This window comes from Sphaeramia orbicularis, chromosome 1 (genome assembly GCF_902148855.1).
Source record: "Sphaeramia orbicularis chromosome 1, fSphaOr1.1, whole genome shotgun sequence".
Lineage (NCBI taxonomy): Eukaryota > Metazoa > Chordata > Actinopteri > Kurtiformes > Apogonidae > Sphaeramia > Sphaeramia orbicularis.
In genome coordinates, this window is record NC_043957.1 from 14,776,832 (window position 1) to 14,798,711 (window position 21,880).

Genomic DNA, 21,880 nt, shown 5'->3' on the forward strand with positions numbered 1-21,880 from the left:
CTACTTTATTCTGGCGTTTTTTGTTTTTTTTAAATTATCGACCAGTGAAACCAGATAAAACAAAACCTTTAAAACCCAGTGACTTCAGTTCATAAATGTTATTTGCCATAATTAATAGTTCATCTGTTTTCCATTCGTTCTTCCAATCCTGTGTTTAATCCATATTATTGTCAAACAGATCTGTTCATTAAATTACATCTGATAAAACATTAACCTCTTATTGCTGGTGTTGGTTTTACTCTTTAATCCCAGGTTTTATTTCTTTTAAACAAGTTGTTTTTTTGTTTTTTGCTTTTTTCTTCCGCGGCCTGGATCCAGTGTTCCCCGGCTCCATGTCGCCCCCTGCCGGGCCCCCACCCCCCACCCCCCCCCCCCCCCGTCCTCTCCAGTCCCAGACATACCGCCTCCATTTTGCACCGACACCGGCGGAGGAGCATCGGCTTGCAGCGCACTGTGCGGCCGGCGGAGGGACACGCTCTGGCGGCGGGATCGGCTGTGTGAACCGGCAGTTCTTCGGTTTCGTGGGGCCTGAATCAGCCTTTTCTCGGATGGCGGAGCCGCGGTGGGACGCGGCCCAGGCGGCGGGGGAGCAGTGAGTGGTCGGCGGCTGGTTTTGTGCGGAGGATCGGACTGGGCGGCGGATCTTCGGATGGTCAGGTACAGCTTTATGTTAATTGGTTTATCGGTGCCGCGGCTTCATCCTGCGGGACTCCGAAAGCCGCTTTGTATGATCTACTGAGGGGCCGCAGGCCGCGGCCGCAGCGCCTCCGCCGGCCTGGGCCGGGGCTCAGGAGACCGGTCCGCCGGACAGCATCCATCAGCCTCCGCACGGCTCTGGTGTTTGTAGAAGGGAGGAGGATAAAAGGGGTGTGGGTGTGTGTGTGTGTGTGTGTGGGGGGGTGTTACATAATGTGTGCGCAGAGGACACACGGACCGTCCGCCCGTCCGTCCGGGGCCGCAGCTTTTACGGCATCGGCCTCCGTCGGGACGTGGTCGCAGTCGGACGCGGCGTCCGGATGCTGAGGCCGGACTGCAGGTGCAGCAGGGCCGGGGGTGGGGGGTGGTTGACCAACAGGAACCAGGTCAGACCAGTCACATGTCATATGGATCCAGCATCAGCATCCATTTAATAAACAGTTAGACCTGATCTTCAGATCCAAGTCCATGTACGATCCTGGTCCAACGTCATATCCAGGTCCAGATCAGATCCACGTCGTCTCATCTGTTTTAGTCACATTTTTTAGCAAAAAATCTGATAAATATTAATATTTTCACAAGGAACACTTCTGTCTCTGAGATGTTTAATGACATTTAGATGCTAAACTGGATAAAACTGAGCAGAGTCCAGGTCTAGGTCTGGGTCCACCAGGCCTTAAGATCAGGGACAAAACATTTTAAAAAATAACAAAACCCTCAGACCGAATAAAGTAACTTTACATTTGAAGAACAGAATGAAGACAATTTAATAAGAACCTATTCGATGAATTGGTCTATTGAAGACATGAAACGTTTAAATCTGCTTTAATTGTTTGATGATAAATAGAAAAAAATAAACTGATGTAGCTTCAGAAATGAAGTTCATGTTTAGATGAAACTGGAGACATTTCAGTCAGTTTGTAAGTTTTATTCTTCCTTTAAATTCAGCTTTTGATGTGATCAAATATCAAACTGTTCAGTTACTTTTTATTTATCACAGAACCTGAATAAAATTTAGATTTTAATGATGTTGCATAAAGTCATCCTCTGTGTGTGGAGATTTATCCACATCCACTCATCAGGAAATGTTCACATTGACAGATCTGCATCAACCTGAACCACAAAGACTGAATCTGGACTAGGTCTGATTGATCTGGTCCATGATCTGAATCAGTTTTAATCCAGTCCAGTTCCATCCAGAGCTGTTCCAGTTTTCCTGTATTTTGCTGTGGTTTGTGTGTGTTTAGTGTGTGTGTATGTATGATGCTTTGTGTTGTATTTGTGCATTATTTTGGTCCATATGTGGTCCATATATGTATGTGAAGTAAATACTAGTCCACATGTTCCTAACTGTACATCCATCTGTGACACTGACCTGTTCATTCATTCATATACTGTGGCCTCCTTTGTCCAACAGAGTTTTACAATGAATCCAAATGTTTTTAATTCTAATGTAACTCTAAAGCATCTGGGGACATCAGGCTCAAATGGACCAAAACATCACGGACTCACACTGACTCTACACTGAACCCAACCTGTGCAGGTTAAATACAATAAAACCAACACTTCAGAGCAGACCCATGAACCATGTGGTTCACAAACAGGGTCGCTAGGCCCAGAAGGGGTCACATAGTGGCATCTATTGGATCTCCTACAGCAGGGAATGATAACCTGACATGGACTGGTTTTCTTCATATTCTGGAAGAGTTGACGAACGTTGACATAAACAAAACCACATGGACTGTAGAGGAGACGGATCAGAACCAGAGCAGGATTCGGTGTGGATGTGGGTCTGTGGGGGTCCAGAACCATCTGGGTTTGGGTCCAGAGGAGATGAGGCCGGACCTGGACCGCGATGAGTCTGAGTCTGGCACTTTGTAGAGTCGTATCGTGTGACCTTCAGGATACAGGACTGGAAATGATGATGCTTAGGTGTTCACAAGTCGAGAAGCTGCTGGGGGTCATGGGGGGGGGTCATGTAACCACCGCTGCTCTTTAATAACATTATCTGAGCATCTTCTTCTTGTTCTGTTGTTCATGTAGAACTGGCACAGTTGTACTTCATTCAGACGTTGTACCTGAGTGGAACATCTCACTAATTCTATTCATGTCTCATGATTAATTAAAGACAAATAGGATTTTTTTTTTAAAATTTTACATTAGCATTCAATGCAAATAATTGTCTCTTCTGACAGATATGGTTGTAGTCGTATCAGGATCCAAATATGACACTGACGTTTGATTAAAAATGAACGGGTTCTATTCACATTATCCCGTGATTTGTTTCCAGAGACTGGGTCGGGTGTAGGACCACTGTTCTGGTTCTGACCAGGTCAGTGGAGCAGGAGATCATCAACTGGATCTGAGAGGAGTCTAGTTCAGATGGCGCCTGAGCTGGTGCAGGTTCTATTCTACCAAACCTGTCCCTGGTGAACCTGGATCTGGTGGATTTGTTTCTGCCCCATTTCCTGTTTGTGCTGACATTAAATTCAGCCTCTGGGTTGTTGTTGTTGTTTGTGGGCAATGCTGTGAAATCCAACACCAGAGAGTGGACTGTGAAGCAGCACTGCCTTTACTGACCCCTGTTGATCCCGATGGTGGCTCAAATTCCTCAGGTTCAGTCTTTGGGAAACACAGAAGAACACAATGACAAAGGGCTGCATCTGGAACTGGTTCAATCCAGACCATATGAACCACAAATTTTATTTCCCTGAGTCCGTTTACATGACCATGTCAATCCAGTAACTGTTAGTAATAAGGTAATTGCAATAATCAGATCGGATGCATTTACATGCACTTCAGAAATACGATAATCGATAAACTCTGGTTTAGAAGTTTCAGTCCATTATTGTATTTCTTTTGCAGTTCGTATGAATGTAGTAATGGCAGAATCAAACTGCCTGTTATTGTCTTCAACATCACTTCTGTTTTCTATGATTTAATTGTTTTTCCACATGTGCAGATGTAAAAGAATGAAATAAATCAGATTAACAGGTATACATGCATGAAGACATCGGAGTGTTGGAGTGTCACTTTTTGTGTTAATCGGATTTTTCATAATCAGATTACTGCTGTTTTCTGATAAAACACATCAGATTACACTGTTTACATGATCACTAATAATATGAAAATTCCACAAACCAAATAATGATATGAGTTTTAGTGTGAATGTAAATGGGTTCAATGAGTTAATAATTATACGACTGAAGGAAACTGGTATGAATCTGAACTGGACATCGGCCTGGGCCACCAGAACCCTCAGATTAGTTTAGTTTATAGCTGATTGTTGGTCGAGAGAACAGATGTTAGCAGTTATGGGATGGTGGGTTTCCAAACTTCAAATGACAGTAAATGAAGTGAACAGTGAGTTATTGTTCAACAGGTTGAATGTGGTGTAGAACATCAGATTTATGAGACCTTCTCATTTGAGATACAAGATCAGTGTGCGGCTTTAAACTGTTTGGGTAAATGAAACCACAGTGATGGTGACGGGTGGCAGCACTGGTGTTGACGGGAGCCTCGGTCAGATGATCACAGTCTAACAGTGGCTTCTTATCAGATGCACAACTCGCTGTCTGACAGACTTAGCAACACAGAGGCCTTGAACGCATCGTAGCAGCAGATCAGTAGGTTATCCCTTGAACTTCTTCTGCTTCATGTCATTTATGTCACTAAGTTCATGTTTTACTGAACTCAGATCAGTTTAATTCAATGATAAGAAACGGACAAATCTCAGAACAGAAGACAAGTTCATACGGGACAAAACCGAAAAGCTATTACTTTTACTATGTCAAAGACACAGAAGGACAGTCCAGTTTTTGCATCTGCTTTTAACAGGTTGTGGAACATGTTTTTTGAGTCGTCTGTTTGTCTTCTTTGCTGATTTTCGCTCAATTTCCTGATTCTTTTTTTCATTTTGGATGACTGTTCTTTTAAGACTCAGATTTAGTGATGTGAAAGGCAGTGAGTTCAGTCTTTAACTCTTTATTTGTGACATTTTTCACATTTACAGACAGACTGAGATGTTCAGGTTATAATGACTTTCAGAGTTTGGATCCTGATGAGACGGTTTGTTTGTCTTTTAATCTAATGTGGGTTTGGGTTTAGTGCCTTTAACCTGCAGAGTTTGAGTGAATTGACGATGTCAGGCAGTGAAGAGTGTGGTTTACACAGATAAATCATGTGGTTGATGATAAACGTCCACAGTCTGGTCCCAGATAGTTGTAGAACATTTGTTTCACTTCTAGTGTCTCCTGATCCAGGAGTAGCAGGGTCAGATGGTCCCTAAATATGACATTAACCATAAGAGCCCAGATCCAAAACTCATCGAAGCCTGCTGATGGTTTGGTTGTAGCTCCAGAGGTGGTTCAGGTCACAGATGGAAAGATGAGTGCAGTCAACTGATAACCACTGAGATGACCACAAGTGGAAAGACGACAGGAAAAACAACAGTTGGTCTCCTGAAGCCACATCAGGTCTTTCATTCAGTCACAGTGATTGATGTATATATGTATATGTGTGTGTGTGTGTGTGTGCGTGTGTATGTAGTTTGTCTGTTTTTACTGGATAATGACACAGTGACACATTCAGGTACAGGGTTTAGATTTTACAAAGAAAACTGAGTTCATGACAGAAAATCATAAATCATCACGAAAATCATAAATCATCTGTAACACTGAAAGGAAAAATCCAACATGGATGAACTATACAAACATTTACAAGTCTACCAACTAACAGAGTAGGAAAACCCAGTGTCAGTTGTGTGACGTCATTGAACCCTACACATATGGATGCCTGTTTACATACATGTACAAGTTGTGTATGTTCACGAGTCTTATCTTCAGCTCACAGATGGTGGTTTGTCCGGGATCAGCATGATGCAACTGATCTGAGACCTGTTCACTCCAAGAAAAAAACAGACACATTTAACGTCCACAGGAAATTCAGATCACACACTGGAAGGTTTCTGATAGTTTATTCAGAATTTACTCACTGTTTGACTGTGTGGTGCATTTGGGTGGTCTATTGTGATGCATTTAGTGCTCTTTTTGTGATGTATTCAGGTATCCTGCAGTGTGCTCAAGTGCTCTATGATAAATTCTGGTGCTGTGTGTTGCATTCAGATGTCATGGGGTCTCTTCCGCATTCTGGTGTCTGTGATGTGTTCAGGAGCTGTGAGATGCATTCAGGTGATGTGTGATGCATTCATGTGCTCTATGATGCATCCTAGTACTCCATGATGCATTCAGATGCTGGGAGCTGCATTTAGGTGCTGTGTGTGAGTTCTGTGTGTGATACATTCAGGTGCTGTGTGATGTGTTCAGGTGCTGTGTGATGCTCTGTGCAGCTTGTGTCCCAGTCATCCTTCAGATGAGTCATGCTGCACCATGACAACAGAGGCAGGGAGTGTGTGTGATGTCATATGACCGCTGCTGCGTCTCTCCATCTGTGAATTCTGTGATGCGTGATGGAACCAGACTGTCTGCAGACCTGGGATCAGCTCCTGTCACTGCTTTCCTCCATCTGACACTAAACATCAGACAGAAACTGATCTCAGTTCAGTGATTTCATGACCTACACTCACTGTCACTGGATCAAACTGATTTCTAGGATTTACACGTCTGATTATTGAGAATGTTAAATGTGTCATTTCCATGGTGATGCTGATGATATCTTGTCTCTTTGTTTGGATGGAGGCGGAGTTCTGTGATGTGATGTAACAGTGACATCATTAGTTAGAGTGCCGTCACTGTTGGTTACCAACAGACCACCATCGAGCTGTAAAAACTGGGTCAGACTTCACTGCCAGGGTTTCCGTGGCAACAGGAGCAGTGGGTCACAGAGCAGGGAGGTACAGCTGTTTTCTGAGGCAGGCTGGGAAATGTAGTTACCCCCTGGTGTAACGTTGTTGAGCTTGAGTTGAGTTTTTATGGCATTCTGAATCTCAGAGAATGTCAAAGGACTCATATAAGAGACAGTGAACGTCGCACAGGACCACCTGACGCCTGGTGACCAGCAGATTTCAGATCTATGGATTTCAGATCTATGGTGTGATCCAGGATGAGGTTTGAGGTCTGATGGCTCAGTGTTTTCTTGGTTCTATCCTGGTCACATGTATCCTCCAACTGCTGAACTTTTTAAAGCCAATGTATGTTAAATAGATGGAAAAAGTGATGGTCACATGACTTCACTGATGCCTCAGAAACATGCCTTCATGTAAATAGTCAGGTGATCTTTCTGGAGTCTCTGGTTCAGACTCATGAAGGAGGTGAAGAACAGGAAGTTTCGTAAACCCTCTGCAGGTCCAGAGGTTTCCATGAGGAGCCTCACCAGGGTCCAGGTCCAGTTGTTTGATGTTAACCCTTTATGACCTGGAGCATTGGTGCTCTGAGTTGTGTATCCATTTTCAGATGGTAGAATTCCAACCTAGTCAGACAGATGAATTTTTTTTCTTGTAAAAGAGTTGGAGCTCTGCTTCCATATTCGCACTGTTTCCTTCCACTGATGGGTTTGCTGTCTATGACACAACAGGAAGTGACCTCATTTTCCAGACTTGTAGTTTTTGGGTGGTAAACACTACTCTTGTGTTGTAGTGTCGCTTTTTATGGTCTTATTAAAGATATATTGTTCATAAGTATCTGTCATCCTTAGAGACTTGACGTCACTGTTGTAAATAGTTCATTTTGATGCACATCCTGTCTCCCTGCAAAATGGGCACAATGGACATGTTATTTGAATTGGTGTTAGAAATTAGAAAAATGAGTGGATATCAAAAATTATCAAAATTTTCAAGGACTCGCCACATACAAGCATTTAATCCATCCCCCTCCTCCCCTCCCACCTCCGTCTGCCTCACAACATTCTTCCTCTCTTCCTGTCCCCCTCCCACAACTGAATCCATTGAAAAAGTTCCATCATGTGACCTTGTGTACTGTGTTTATAATGTCTTATGTCATATGTATGTGCATGCATTATCTTGACTGTAATTCTTTCGAAGAATTTGTGTTGGGCGCACGCAGCAACTGACAGTGAGTGAGAGCTTGGCGTTTTGTGTTTGTCTATATAATCCCACTGAGGCCTTGAAAGTTGAACTTAAAGAAATGCTCACACAGGCCAAGGAAAAAGAGTGGATAACTGAAGCAGAATTGGGATTCCTCTACAATGAAAACCCTAGAATGGCATCCTTTTCCATGCTTCCCAAAATTCACAAGGATATGACCAATCCCCCAGGTAGACCTGTTATTTCAGGCAATGATAGCCTTACTGAGCCAGCGGCTAAATGTATTGATTATTTAATCAAACTGTTTTTACCTTCACTTCCTGCTTATGTTCAAGACACTACTGATGTTCTCAAAAAAAATCAAAGACCTGGACAATATTGGCACAGAGTCACTGCTAGCCACCTTGGATGTTGAATCACTGTATACAACCATAGAACATACACAAGGGCTAGAAGCACTTAAACATTACCTTAAAAACCATCCTGAGTCTGAAATGCCACCTAATGATTTTCTTTTAACTCTTACAGAATGGACTTTGAACAATAATATATTCATTTTTATGGATAAGGTTTTCAGACAGACGAAAGGATGTGCAATGAGTGCTTGCTATTCCCCATCTTATGCAGGACTCTACCTAGGTAAATGGGAAGATTTTGTGTTTAATCAGGAAAAGAACAGCTTTTAAAGCACATTGTCTGGTGGGGACGTTACATTGATGATGTATGCTTGTTTTGGTCAGGGTCAGAGGCAGAACTTAAAGCTTTCCATGGCTCCCTTAATAACATTAACCCAAACATTAAGTTGTCATTGGACTACAGTAAAGATATCATTAATTTTCTGGACCTCACTATTTATAAAGACAATTTAGGGATGTTACACACATCCATTTTCAGAAAACCCACTGACAGAAACACTGTTCTACATGCCAATAGCTTTCATCCCAAATGGCTTAAAGAAAACATCCCTTATGGCCAATTTCAGAGGGTGCGGAGAATCTGCGACCAAGATGCAGATTTTGTGAGTAAATCGGGGGAGGTTTGCATGGTTTCAGGCAAGGGGCTACAAGAATGCCACATTACAAGTAGCTTACACAAGAGCTAAACATCTGGACAGACACACCTTACTAGAAAGGAATCCCCCTAAACAAACACAAAACAGAACAGTATTTGTCACTGCATATAGTACAGAAGCGGACCAAGTCAAAAGAATAATTAATAAAAACTGGGACATCATTCAGAGCGACGAACAACTCAGACGAATTTTTCCACAGCCTCCACTCATCACCTTTAGGAGATGTCCTACACTGCAGGACAAACTGGTCCACAGCCATCTCCAACCCAGAACTCCACCATCATGGCTGGGTCAGAAACCTAAAGGGAGCTACAAATGCGGCCACTGCAATCACTGTACAAATGTCATACAGACCAAAACTTTCATGGACTCTACATCACATGAACAATACACAATCAATCATTTTATTAACTGCAAAACAACAGTCCTCATTTACAGACTGGAATGTCCGACCTGCAAAGTGTTCTACATCCGCCGGACAAAAAGACGTTTACAGGACAGACTGTCAGAACACAAATATGTAATAAGAACTGGAAACACAAACTACCCAATGGCAAAACACTACCTGGAACTCCACAACAGCAACCCATCTACACTACAAGCTATTGGCATCGACCACATTCCATTCTCCTTAAGAAAGGGGGACAGGCAAAAGACATTAAACCAACGAGAAGCTTTCTTGATTTTTAAACTCTAAGCCACTGTACCCCCTGGACTGAATGAAGAGTTGGACTTTTCTGTTTTCTTATAATGTATTATCTCTTTCTTGTTTTAAAGACTTTACACTGGTTTAATCTTAATATATAAATTTTGCACTGTTTTTTATTCATGTATACTTGTAAATATTTCTATTTTGACCTGCAGTAACACCATGCTGGCCTTTTACATGTGGACACCCTCTGCAGGCCATTACCTTCATGCCCAGCTGGCAGGTTCCTATTGGTTGACCCTACTATATAGGAACCTACAGTTTTTCAGGCTCCTGTTTGACTTCCTGATGAAGGCTTGAAGCTGAAACGCGTTGAAGTTTTTTAGGTCTAGATATGACCATGCCATGATAATAAAGGTATTTTAATGTTGAAAGAGAGTGCCTTGGATTCTTCTTCCAGTGTGATAAATAAGTTTTCTGTTGTTTGAAAGGATTTTGTGCATCTTTGTTTCATTTATGGTTTATAGGGATACAGCTATGACATTTATGTATTTAAATATGTATTCAGTCTTTTTAATAGTTATTATGGACTTACGACATACATATTATTAAAATTGGGATATAAGGGTTGTATTAATGTATAGCCAGTCAAAATGGTCCAAAAATGTGTAAAACGGTACAGATCTGGTCATATGGTCAGTCTCTGACCTGTCCTCTCCTCGTCTTCTTGTATCCTTTCCTCTTTTCATGGTCTCCTTCCTCAGATTCTCAGCGAAGATGCGGCAGTGAGCATGCTCCCAGTGCTGATCGTTACCATGGCGATATTCGGCAGCGGGCAGGCGTGCAGCGGTCAGGACAACTGCTCGTCTCAGAGCGGTTCTAAGGACTACTGTTACTCGGCTCGGATCCGGAGCACGGTGCTGCAGGGGCTGCCTTTCGGAGGCGTCCCCACCGTGCTCGCACTTGACTTCATGTGCTTCCTGGTGAGTCTGCACATGCTCAGTAACACACAAGTACAGGGGGGCGGTGCCACAGTCACCCGTTCCCTTTGGCTACAGGAGACACTGAATAATCTGCAGATGTTTTACAGTGGTTAATCATCCATTAACCGGGTCATGTTAACTATTAGTTTTCAGAACCTGGTCATTAAATGTCACTGTAGTAGAGCCAGAACCTGGACCAGTGTCACCACCTGGTCATGGTCTGATCTTGGTCTCAGTTGTGGGCCAAATGAACAAAATTACACCCTGAATATCGCAGATCCACCGACATCCTGATGTTTAATGACCTTAAGATCATCATTTGTCTTGTCATGTAGTCTTCTTTAAAGCTATACCATATGATGTGGCATTTTTACACTTTTCTCGTCATCTTAAAATACTCCTAATAAGCGTGTGTCAAACTAAATTGTAAAAAGAATCCACCAGGTATTGAAACTCAAAAATGTTTAATTTTCATATATTGCTTATATTTCTGATGAAATTCTGTCCAATCATTTTATTCGGTTTGAATGAAATAATTGGCCGAACCTGGCTGAGCCTCCTGTCAATCATCCATTACCGCTGTCCTGCATCTGATCCATTATCGCCGTCCCCGCATCCGATATGGGTACCTCTGAATCTGACACTTCACTCACGCTGCTTCTCCTGTCACTGACCACAGTCTCTTGCCTAGGATGTGAATGGATAGGACTGAAATGCACATGTGGTAGGGAAAAAACGGATTTATTAACAGAAACAACAACCAAGGGGAACAAACAGAAGACTCCGACTGCAGCTGTCAAAGTCCAGTGAATGAAGGATGGAGATAAAAATCCGGAAGTTGAGTGTACTGGACTCCACAGACAGGTCTGCACAAAGGTCAGCTTTTATGACCGTCGAGACTCATACAGGTACATGTACTTGGTGTCACACAATGTAGGGTGATAAATGTATGGACTATGAAGCCTCAAATGTCCACGGAAAATTCGCGGAGCCTGCGCGTTCACAGTGCACAGGCCCATCGCCTAGGCACCTCATCACCCAGGTGATGAGGTGCAGTGAAGACACTGACCCAGTGCTGCACAGACCAGACCCTTAAATACAGGGTCTACTGATGAAACAGGAACCGCGGCAGGTGAATGATGTATCTGATTACTGAGGGAGGGTCTGCAGCCATGCCAAAGCGGACCGGACTTCCACAGCGCACATCAGGTAAGAGGAGGAGAGCGTCAGAGCTCAGGCAAGGGAAAGTGGGAGGGGCTTTGGAGGGAGGCGGGTTGTTCATGTTGAAATTTTTACTAAGTGCTGTGAGAAATGCCACATCGGTCAGTATAGCTTTAAGTGGTTGTTACTTTTTTCCCCACTATTGGTCCACATTAGTCTGGAAATTGAAACAGAAGAACCAGAAAGTGTCACTGGATCTAGTTTGCCTAAAACAGGTGTTAAACGTGCGGCCTGTGGGCCCAAAAGATGAATTTGTAAAATTAAAAATTTACACAGAAGACATTAACAATCAAGGATTAAAAACAAATTTTTGTTCACGGGCCACATACAGTAAAATAACAGACTAATACAGATGAGATAGGATAAACAGTTATGAATTGACATCAGTTTGTTTGAGAGGTGGTTTTTTAATGAATTTAATGTGGACACTCATGTCTCCTCCATAAGGAGGAATTTTTATAAACAGGTTTTCATTGGCTCTGTGTTTTGACTTTTCCAGAAAATTCCACAACGACACATGGTAGAGGGGTGGACAAGAGATAGGCTTACTGTCAACTATTAATTGACTTTGTGAATTCACATGTTTTCAGTGACATTTGTTTCAGACACAGGTACCACAGGTGTTTTCTTTCTTGGTTGGATCTTGTCCACAGGTCATTAGTGGTTATCAGGTGCACCTGCCATGTTTCTCCTCACCTGGCTATAATTAGTCAGTTGAAGTCTTTAAAAGGACATTGTCCCTCCCACCTCAGTTTGCCCCACCCCCCATCCTGACCACTGAGTCCCATTTTAAATCCTGTTTAAGGCCCATCTTTTTGTTTGATCTCTCTCTATGATAGACTCAGTGGGTGATTGTAAATTGTATTTTGAGTCTACTTTTAGAACCCCTTAAAGGGCCCGTCATTGGGTTGACCCCTTTTCATGGTTTTTGTACAGTTTCTTTTGTTGCTTTCCCAATTTGAAACCCCAGTCAATGAGTTGTGTTTTTTTGTTTCTGCTGTTTTGTGATTTGTAAATTTAGGTGTTGAAAAACAGTGTCAATAATTCAGCTGATCCATATTTTTTGTCTCTTTCCTGTTGTGGTGTTGCAGTTATAGCAAATATTTTTTGTCATAAATAAGTTGTACATACAAATACTATGTGGAGTAACATAACTGTCATTCAAATATATGCAGTTCTTTATTTATAAATGGTCCTTCTTTGGTGCTATTTTTGCTTTTACATCGCACCTAGCCCCAAGTCAACAAATCCGGCTGGAGGCAAACACATGGATTACATTCCTTCAGGAAATGTGAATGTCTAGTTTAAACTTACTTTTTTACACTAAAACAAAGACACATTTTTGGAGCTGTCATTATTTCTAGGTTATTATGCCTTTTATTTTACTGGTCTGATGCGCTTGAGATCATATTGAGCTGCATGTGCAACCTGAACTAAAATGAGTTTGACGTCCCTGATTTAAAGCGACTGTTTCAAACAATTGGGGCGTCTAAATGTAGAAGGCTGATTTCTGGTCCTCACTGAATGCTAAAGAAGCCAAACAGTGAATTATGGTTTGAATTGTAAATAAGATGAGTCAATGGTAGTGACTGAATTCAACCAAAACTATCAACTAAAATCACTGAAATCAACTAAAACTAAAGAAAATTAGGTCTTATTCAACCAGATAAAAACAACATAAAAGTCTTGAGGAATGCTGCACTGACAGTAGAGCAGTGGACAAGGACACACAGACTGGATGATCTGGGAACAGTGGAGAACATCATGCAGTGGACAATTCAGCACCTCATTCATCTGCTGCATCAGACTGAACAGCACCTCAGTCTGGGAGAACATCTTTAGTTTTATGTTTTATTTCTTCAGCAGATGGAAGAAGAATTTCCTTTGGGGATCAATACAGCTGACCTGTATTTGGACCTGAATCTGTACAGATGCTGTTTTAGCCGCCTCTGTCATGTGACCTGTTCGAGTCCTATTCTTCCCTAATTTCTGACCTGAGGAAACTCTGCTCTGAAAGATAATGGTCAGATTCTGGAGTCTGACACCCACATGACGATGGTTACCTGGAAACACTGACTCGGAGGATTTCAACATCACAACCCGTGAAAATTGATTCAAAATTAGCCACACACCCTACCTGTCTACCTGTAGATGTTTCCTCCATTAATCAGATCCCCAGTCTAATTGAAGCTGTGTCATTTTCTAAGTCTTTCGGTGGGATCAGACTTTCAGAGCTTGTGTTCATTGAATAAAACTCAGACAGCTCCGCTGTAGTATTATTTAACATGTTCCACTAACAAGATATAAGACGACTTTGTTACACAATGTTTTTGAAGTTTACCATTTTACAGAGCAAGTCAGCTAGCACTTAGTAATAGCTCACTTTTGACTCCTGGGCCTCTTTTCTCCAAATATGGCCACCTTTCATTCATTCATTTTCTGAACCCGCTTTATCCTCACTAGGGTCACGGGGGTTGCTTGGAGCCTATCCCAGCTACATAGGGGTGAAGGCGGGGTAGACCCTGGACAAGTCGCCAGTTCATCGCAGGGCTGACATACAGAGACAAACAATCACTCTCACATTCACACCTATGGGCAATTTAGATTAACCAGTTAACCTATTAGTGCATGTCTTTGAATGGTGGGAGGAAGCCGGAGTACCCGGAGAGAACCCACACAGACATGGGGAGAACATGCAAACTCCACACAGAAAGGTCCCACCCCCCATCGACTGGTGTTGGAATCATATGGCCACCTCTGGGTCCTAAAAAACAACATAGAGACATCCAAAACCCAAAGTACTGAACTCTGACCCATGTTCAAGGACTGGTTGGAGATGTGATGGTGTGGACCATTGTGTCCTTTGTGTCTTCATGTTGTTTCTTCAGACCCGGGCCAGGTTCTGTAAACAACTGTAGATGTGTCTCCTTCATGTAAACTTGTGTCGTTCAATATGTGTTACAGCTTGGATCTTTGTTCCGTTGCCAGTTGTTTCAGTGTTTTCCTCCTAATAACTGGTTATTAACCCCTTGTTTGGATAAAACTCCCCCTTCTTATACTCCCTCTGATCTGGGACGTTCTGGTCTCTTTGTCCTCATCCCTCTGTCCTGTTTATTCCATCTTCCATTCTTAGTCTCATATGAGTGATGCTTTCATGTTCTGTCCTACAGCGTCAGTCCACAGAGACCTGTTGAGTCTCAAAAGGCCAAACCTGTGTCGATTGGTGGACTGTAGCCTAGATGTTTAACCGTTGAACCAATTAGGCAACAGGGGGTGGGGCTATGCTCCTCAAACCTCATGGAGTGGGTTTCATTGATGCCTCTAAGAAGAAGCAAAAGCTGAGAATGAGTTCTTCATGGGCAGGATTAAGACCAGACAGAAGTTTATATTTAGCAGTGTCTCGGCCTCTGGGGTTAAAACTGAACCTTTAAACTGACTCCAGTCCAGCTGAAGACCATGCACAACGCCGCTCTAACAGGGTGCATTGTGGGAGTTTCAGAGGGTTTTTCCCTGAGGTTATGTTCACTGACCTTTTGGAAAAATCAATGGTGCAGTTTCCAGCTGGAGGAGATGGGTCGACCCTATTAAAGGTCCATTCACTCTCCTCAAACCTGTCATGTTCCTCGTGTTCATGTTCACTGAACACGATTTTTCAGTGTTCAGAACCTTGTGTTGTTTTCACAAAGTACTGAACCTCATCAGAACCAAGTAATGCAGCTCAAAATACTTCATGACTGTCCTGAGTTTACTATTACTTTAGGCTTAAGGTTTAATTCATCTGAGGTGAATTATTTTTATTCAGCTTCGTTGTGCGTGTGATTTCATAAATGATGATGAAACAGTGAATTGATGATTAACTGGATTAAGCATCAGGATGTTAGGAGTCAATTCATGTTCATTATTTTCAATCGGATGTTTCTGATTTGATGTTTGAATGGTTTAATGGACTGAACATTTGACTAATATGACACTACCTCTTCCTCCAGGTGCTGCTCTTTGTCTTCTCCATCCTGCGGAAGGTGGCGTGGGACTATGGTCGTGGCTCTTGTTACCGATGCTGACAGGTGAGGTTCCTGGTTAAGTCGTATCGTATCGTTATGTTATTGTTCTTTTTTTTCCTCCAAACCTGTGGATGAAATATTTTGTTGTTGTTGGACATGATTTGAACTCGTGTCGTCTCATTTGTTTCCTGAAGACTGAAGAAGCGTTTCAGCGACCTGGAGGAACGGGAATAGTACGTTGCAGCTTCCTCCATGTTTGGTTTGTCCTCTAACATCTTCCTCCTCCTTTTCCTCCTCTGCTCTCATTAACAGGGTTCTGTGCTGTGATTGGTTGACTAACATCACTGGTTTCTTCATTTCAGTTTGTCGTTTTGTGTGTTTGGAGGGTTATTAGTGCAGCGTGATACTGACACTGAAATGTGATGTGTTAACCTTTAGAAATACTCAAAAGTCCAACCTGTTGATTGGTTTTAATACGCAGAATGAGGACGACTGTGATTACAAATTGTTTATTTTAAGTCATACAATTTATAGTCTGAGTTTTTGTCAAACTTGTGGAAGATTCTCAACGATAAACAGAGACAAAACTCAATGAACATAAAATATAATCATGTTTTCAGAAGGAAAAAGCCATTGAATGAAGTTACTTTGATAAAGTGTTTGACTATAGTTCAGTTTTTCTGTTTATAAATCAGGTCTTCAGTTTATTTGACATCAGTGAATTGAGTCTGAATAGGTTTTTAAGGAGTAAAACAGCTTCATCTTTGACAATCAGGTCAAATATTCTTGTTCTTAATGAGGCATCAGCTCTTTTATCAGTGAAATATATGGAAACCATCTGGTTTGGCTTATAAATGTCAATGATTAGTTCACTTTGACAAATGATGCAGCTCTGTTGAATTACGATGAGTATCAGGTTGAAATCAACCAGTTTTTATTCTCATCATGAGTTTGACTCATTTTTCAGTAACAATGAACATATGCTTTTCATATCTGTCCAGTTCAGATGCCTTCAGTTTACCCTTCGTTGGTGAATTTAAAGAACATGTTCAACTCAGAGGAACAAGTTAAAGTACAGTGAAGATATTAACTGCATCATCTTCACTGGTTTTCATTCATCTGTGTTTATTTCACTGTTTAACTGAGTCAAAACTGACTCAACCAAAAAATATACAATCCAAGTTGAGCTTCAGCAACCAAAAAAATCAGTTCTTATTCATCAGATAGTAATCTGAAACCTGCTCTGATCACAGATGTCCAGTCTTCAGAAGAGGCAGTGATAAGACGACAGTGAACACATTTTTTCTGAGTTCTTTGAATCCGTACAGTCCTTAAACGTGGCACTAATTACCCTTGGTTTGTTAATCGCTGACTGTAACTGACACTGTTTCATTTTTAACATAAATTCAGCCGAAGACGAGAAAGAGAAAACTATGAACCGGTGAAAAGGTAACGCAGTGTGTGTCTGTGTGTGCTCTGTCGATCTGGTCATGTGTTAGCTCGTTAGCTAACCTGCTAAACCTGTAGCCGTGGACACGTGTGTGTTGTGTTCAGGTGTTACAGGAAATGTAGAACCTATCAGTGTTTGGTGTGTACTTGTAGTTTTTCCTCTGGCCTTTAGAGAACTACGTTACCATGAGCCTCAGCAGCTCAGACTCTGACTGAGTCTGCCTATAGCAACTCAGTCAAAAGCTCTGTGATAAGTATTTCATTTATTTTAATCATATTTTTACTAATTTTTTATAGGAATAATATTTTGATTATAATATTTTTGTACCATATTTTCAGATGTAAAACATTGACAATTTCATTTATATTACACAGATCAGTGTTGGTTGTTGATTGTGGATGATCAAACAGATAAATTGAGATATATGCGATGTAGGTTCATTTTAACTTTCATTTTCATGGATATCTAAAATGCTGTAAAATGTCAAAGTATTTCTATTTTTAATGTTTATAATAAGTTTATGATGAATTCACACTTTGATGTTATCAAATGAGGTCCAGAGCCGAATCCAGACAAAATACTGGCTCTGAAAACATGTCCCTTTAAGAGGACACCTTAGGGGTCAAAGGTTACTCTGCTTGTGCCTAACAGTGTGTGTGTGTGCCTGTGTGTCTATAGCGTTGCCTCGGCGATGCACTCAGAGACGCCGGACCGATACGAGCGGCTAACATCGGTTTCAAGTTCTGTCGACTTCGAACAAAGAGACAACGTAAGAGACTCACCTTCATGAACCAATCGTCATCTTCATCATTGTCACCATTGTGTCGACACTCTGGTGCCTTATGTTGGAGTAAAGTCACACTTCTTCCAAACAGAGTAAACACATTGTGAGGCTTTTCAAACTCTAAACCCATTGAATTAAAAGAAATATGTATACGGTCATTTAATGAAACATACAAGTGAGAATTATGGTAAAATAGTAACTCACAGTTCTAGTTAGTTTGTGTGTCAATACAAATTGTCCTGATTCTACCACAAAATGTTGGAGAGACAAATGCACTTCCTGTCATTTACATAGTAACACTGACAGTCATGAGAAAAACATTTACCATACATAAAAACCATGTCCACCTCCTGGTCCGATGGTTTACAGATCCACCTTCAGCAGCAGGAACTTGAAGGCATCGTTTCCTGTTTGACTCAGTCTGTGTTATCACTGTGGAGGAGTTTTGATCCACTCTTCTCTAAGACATTGTTCAGTTCAGTGAGGTGAAGGTCTGATGTTTGGTTGTGGTTTTAGTTACAATGAAATGTGTGGAGTCATGTTCCTGTCGATGAAGATCAGCCACTTCACTTTGGATTTAATCCGTCACTAATCACTTTAACACAGAGCAGCTCACACTTTAAAGCCCCACCCACTCAGCTGAGCTCACACCTTCAGTGTGTGACATCACACATCACCATCAGATGAAGCTGCAGATGTGGAACTGACTGGTTTTTGTTTGTAATTTCAGGGATTCTGCTCGTGGCTGACAGCCATCTTCAGAATAAAGTGAGTATCAGTCTATGAGGGTTTCAGCTGGATCATTCAATGGGTTGAGTCAGACCCAGACCCTGGTCTGGAACCTGACCTTGACCTGGACCAGGGCCTGGGTTTGGGGCTGGGGCTGGACCCGGACCCAGACCCAGACCCAGTCCTGTTTGACCGATGGTCTTCTTCTGTCTCAGGGATGAGGAGATCCGGGAGAAGTGTGGTGAGGACGCCGTCCACTACCTGTCCTTCCAGCGTCACATCATCGGGCTACTAGTCGTTGTTGGCGTCCTCTCCGTTGGCATTGTCTTGCCCATAAATTTTTCTGGAGACCTGTTGGGTAAGAGCTGTACTTACAGATGTCATCATCAACAGCCAGAAATGTAATGATACTAACGATGTGAGTGTGATGATCAATGAGGTTCCACCTGATGGAGGACACGTGAAGAGGGAAGCTTCCAAAATTTGTCTGTGAAGACAAGGACATGTTAGATTAGATGATAGATCACCCGAGTTCAGGTCCATAGGTGTCTTTCACTTGTGTCAAGGCGTCTTGAGGTGTATTTAGGTGTGTCCAGATGTTTGTTCAGGTGTCTCCAGTTGTCTTCATTTGTTTGTTCAGGTGTATTAGGTGTATCCAGGTATCTGTCCAGGTGTATTTAGGTGTGTTCAGGTGTCTCCAGTTGTCTTCAGGTGTTTGTTCAGGTGTATTTAGGTGTATCCAGGTATCTGTCCAGATGTATTTAGGTATATCCAGGTATCTGTCTAGGTGTGTTCAGGTGTCTCCAGTTGTCTTCAGGTGTTTGTTCAGGTGTATTAAGGTGTGTCCAGGTGTGTTCATGTGTCTATTTACATGTGTCCAGGTGTCTGCCCAGGTGTATTGAGGTGTGTTGAGATGTGTCCAGGTGTCTGTCCAGGTGTATTAAGGTGTGTCCAGTAGAGATTATTGAGGTTATTGTGACCAAAATTATCATGGATATCATTTGTATCGCGGTATTGTTGAAATGTGCTCAAAATGTTCAAAAAGTAGTGCAATAATTTAACCAAGTTGCATTTTGAAAAAAAAAACAAAAACAACAACAAATAAAATAACATGCACAATGTACTTCTGTTGGCAGAAATATTAAAATATTAACATGTAAACATCAAACATACACATGTGCATTAAAGATGGCACCTTTTGGCCATAAGAAATATCTGCACTAGGGGTGGAAATTCATAGGATTTTATCAATATCAGTGCCATTGTTGATTCTGCTTACCAATCCGATTCCTTATTGATTCGTGAGTGTTTTTTTAAGTGGGAAAAAAAAGTAGTTAGACAGGTCATAGTGAAGCTTGTTTGACCATTTTCCATGTCAAATCATTCATAATGTCACAATGAGCGGACTGGGTCCGTGCGGGGGAGCCCGATCTCCAGAGTGCTGTCCGTGTGGCTGCCTTCAGCCGTGTTTTCACAGGCCAAACATTGCAAACTGCGCATGATCGCCTGGAGTGCTGCTGCTGCTTCTCCAGGAAATGAGCAGTATCACCATGAGTTTTCAATTGAGGCTGGTTTTAATGATAATTAGAATTTAAACAGTAATACTAACTGTTGGGAATTTTACTGCGGTTTATTGTTATACCGGTAAAAACTGGTGTCCAGGTGTCTGTCCAGGTGTATTTAGGTGTGTCCAGGTGTGTCTGTGTGTCTCAGTGTCTCTACCTCTGTCTCATTGGTTTTAGTCCGTATTCTCAGTGTTGATGCGTTCCTAAACCACGAAGCTCCTGGACCTCCTTCCAAAGAAGGTAAAGGATCAGATGTCGTTGGTCCTGTAGACTTAGATGTGTCAGATGGTAGACCACCAGGATCTGGATCCAGATAGTATAGAACCTACGCAGGTGAATTAACCCTGTCATTTCTAGTCGTGAGCTCTGTTGAATCAGCTAACGACCTGGGGGTGAAAGGGTTAATGTGACATGTCCTGTTTTAATCCATTGTGTTGTGTTAAACGTCAGATACATTTTTAAAGATATACCTCCTGTTTGTGATTTGCTGCTGATGAGTGTTTCCTGTTTTTCAGAAAACAACGCCTACAGCTTTGGACGCACCACCATAGCGAACCTGAAGTCAGGGTGAGTGTCCTCAAATGCACTGCCACAGGTCGGGTCACGTGACTTTATTTGTACCTGCATTATGACACACATTCAACCAACTGTGATCCACGGTTCAGAGATCAGATCTGGTCTAGAGATCAGATCTGGTCTAGTAGAAGCAGGTAGGACAAGGTCTTCAGGTTCTACTGGTCTGGATCTGGTTTTAACTTTATTTAACATTAATGACCTCTTCATTAACCAGGACTAGATTCGGCTGGTTCTGGTGTCTTACTGGACCACAGAACCGGCTTTACTGGGTCAAACATTTGTTCATTACTTTCATAATTTTTTTTTTTCATTTTCTTGATTATTTTGATCAATCTTGTTGTTTTTAAAAGTTTATCATTTTTGATCATTTTTGTTCATTGTTTTTCCAACTTGTGAAAAAGTAATGCAGTGTGTTTCTGTGTGTGCACTGTCAACCTGGTCATGTGTTAGCTCGTTAGCTAACCTGCTAAACCTGTAGTCATGAACACGTGTGTTGTGTTCAGGTGTCACAGGAAATGTAGAACCTATCAGTGTTTGGTGTGTCCAACGGCCCGAGAGGGTCCAATGGGGGTCCAGTGGTCTACTGGTATCAGTTGTCGTCCATCTGTTGTCCATCGTCTGTCCATAAACAATTTTTCAAGAAGCTTTGTCTCCAAAACCGTCCGTCAGAATGACTTGATATTTGTTGGGGAACATCTTTGGGGTAAGGTTGACCAAGTTTCGTCAAAGAATTGGGAAATATTGATATTTGAATTTTTTTATGAATTTTGAAAATTTTAAAAATCCCCATCCCTGTTTCAAAGTGCTATAACTTGAGAACACTTGAAAATATTGACATAATTATTATTGGCAATAGATAGGAAACCACATATGGACTTTCATTTGGTGCGATGACCTTTGACCTTGAGTGACCTTGATACATCAAACGAATGCAATTAATGTCTTTAAATATGCCATTGGACTACAGGACCCTTGGTCCTGTTTTCTTGCAGCAGCTCAGACTCCATGATTGAGTCTGCCTAGTGACGCAGTCAGAAGCTCTGTGATTAGTTGATCAGTTGTTTTTATACAGAAGCAGAAATTATTTTTATGAATAAAGATTATATGATAAAGATTTTCATAAATTATAACATGTCAAGCTCTGTGATAAGTAT

The 21,880-nt window shown here is 41.8% G+C and overlaps 1 pseudogene; it reads left to right on the top strand.

Moving 5' to 3' along the window:
* Positions 1-428: 428 nt before the first annotated feature.
* LOC115433728 (CSC1-like protein 2) overlaps positions 429-21,880 on the top strand; it is a 32,625-nt pseudogene continuing 11,173 nt past the window's right edge.